The sequence below is a fragment of the Glycine max genome, chromosome 6 (assembly GCF_000004515.6).
Source record: "Glycine max cultivar Williams 82 chromosome 6, Glycine_max_v4.0, whole genome shotgun sequence".
Lineage (NCBI taxonomy): Eukaryota > Viridiplantae > Streptophyta > Magnoliopsida > Fabales > Fabaceae > Glycine > Glycine max.
The window spans coordinates 40,924,368-40,927,225 of record NC_038242.2 but is presented as its reverse complement, the minus strand read 5'-3'; positions in this window follow the sequence as shown (position 1 = coordinate 40,927,225).

Genomic DNA, 2,858 nt, shown 5'->3' with positions numbered 1-2,858 from the left:
TTTTGGTTTATGAGTATGATTAGAACTTTTATGTTTGTTTGTTTGTTTGTTTAGAGTATAATGTTGTTTGAATGAGAATTGTGATTTCTGGAGGGGTAGATTGCTACTGGGCTTTGTTTGAGGGTTAGACTTATTAGGTTGCTTTTGTGTTATAAAATAATAATCACCCCCACTAGAGAATGGCTTGATTGGTACTGGTCTTTATGTGAGGGGTAGACATAGACATTGGCTTTGCATGATGAACAAAATTTGAGTTAGGCTTGTTGGACTTTGGCGTTGTTGAGGGTTGAAGTCAGATAAGTTGCTGTTTGGTGGCAGTAAGTTCTAGGGTTTGGATTTAGCTTCCAATCAACACACATAAATGGGTTATGTGTAGGCCAAGGTTTTTGATACTATTTTGAAATTGAAATTGGGTTTGAGATATTGGGAGTAAAAGGGGTGTTTTGGATACTATTTTGAAGGTTTTGTTCTTTGAGTGCAGGCCAAGGTTGATTTTGGTTAACTCATGAAGCAAAACAATTGCAATTAGGAGATTACCTAGAAATTAAGGTATGTTATTTCAAGTTATAATTATATTTTCATTTATACGTTGCACTAAATAATTCAGTTTTAAACTATGGTGTCTAGACTATGTATGCCTTCTAAATTAAGGTATGTTATTTCAAGTTATATATGTATTATTGTAGCAACTTATTTTATAAGATTAAGCACAAAAGCTTATTAAACAGATCTCTTAGTTAAATTAAGTGGCTATAAGGATTTTCTTATAGGCTTTCTTCAAAACAAGTATTTTAATTATATGTAGTTTTTTTAAAAGAAAACTCTCCAATTTCTAGCTTTTTCCACACAATACGTACTCACACTTAACATATAGAACCTTTTCACTTAATTTCTTCTTCATGAATAGCTTGTTGTACACACACCTCTCAAATTGATCACCTTCATTATGCTTGCAACCTCCACAGATCATCTACCACCATCCAACATAAACCAACCTCTCTTTTTCTTTTCTCCTCAATACAACCCTTCAATTAACCAAACCATCCACAAGCTGACATGAATGAACGTTTTCCTTCTTTTTATTCCCTAAGCCAAGCTCTTCAATAGCTTAAGTAGGTGTTCTTAACTCGTCAACGGAGCGTCTCCTTCTCGTAATATAGGAAGCAAAAAGGTTTTATAAAATTGTGTCTTTATGTTGTAATGCATGTTATAATGGAGAAATTGTGTTAATTTCCAATGGTGTGATTAGGAATACTTTAGACATTTAAAATATATCTCTGAATAGCGATAGAGCTATAAGGTAAGGTAGCTCATAGAGCTACTTCACCGGCCATGATTGAAGGTCAAGGAACAAGAATTACCTTGAGATATTAATTATGGATGTGTGTATATTGTAGAAAATGATGTTGGAAGTACATTAACTGTTGTTAACCAAAATGGATGTTGTTCACATGGTTTAATGAAACAGGTTGGGACAAGGAAGGGACAAAGGAGAACACACATCTTTTAGAAGAAATTGAAAAGGTTAGGTGATCGGAACCTGTTATGTTATTTTTTACTGCAAAATTAGATCTTATGCTATGTATGTGATGAAGTCTGCATATGCTTGCTGCATTCGTATGGCTTGCTACATTCGTATGACCATAGAGTGGTGACAGTGAAGTGCCTTAAGAATGTCACAAGTGGAGATGCTGAGTTTTGGGCAGAAGTCACAATCATTGCCAGAATGCACCACCTCAACTTGGTGAGGATGTGGGGATTCTGTGCTGAGAAGGGCCAAAGGATACTTGTCTATGAACACATCCCTGGTGGATCATTGGACAAGTACCTCTTCAGGGTCAATAAGTCTCATAACAATAACCATCTCAAGGAGCAATCAAGTAGTTTGAATCCAAACACACCACAACAAGTCATTTCACTATGTTATACCTATGATGGTCAAGTTGGTGACTAAGACACACACACACACACAAACACAGACACAGACACACACACACACAACCACACACACACACCTGAATTGCAAAAACTGTACAAAGCTAATTAGTAGTATGGACTGCCTTAAGGTTTATCTTTGGTGGTACTCCATTTTTTTTCTTCTTGGGCTGAACTTGTTCTAGTACCCCACTAATTAGTTTTTAGGATAATCATTAATAAAACTTGTTTTGTTTATGTTGGTTAGAACATTTTAAATTGTGTACCAGCAGGTCATTTTCAATTTTGAGATATCTAAGTCCACTAAAAAACATAACTCGTGTGGTAGCTAGAGTTTTGTCAATTAAATTGAGTAACATGGCTGGAATTCCCTCCTACATGCTAGAAAATTCTTAGCCTGCATCATAAAAACAAGTCATTCTATACTCTAGTCTATACATCCAACTAACTAGGTAGAGAGAGATATTCAGATGCTTTTTGGAAAGAGAGATTAAGTTCATACTCAATCGGGACGTTATACATTTGTGCAAAGCCACATATATCCAGAAAGTAATTCCCCTAGACCACTTTGTTAATTACTTAAACTCCATCTTCACTAATGAAATCAATTTGATCGAAAAACCCTCGTGGGATGAAAAACTAATTAATTTATGTTACCTATATATGTCTCTTTCTCAATTGCTAACAAATAGCCCACCTACTTTGTGCTGAAATTCAACTTCTTATTAGAAATTGTGAGTAGAGGCGGAAAGTCTGAAATCCAATTACTCGTCCACTTGCTGGAGCATAGTAGTTTGTAGCATATAGTTTTCTGAATGTTAAATGTACTTAGTATTCTTATGCTTCCAGTTGTTTGTAAATTATGTCACAATTTACAATAGAAATTATATAATTGTATCTTCGGGATATTGTTCAAGTATTAT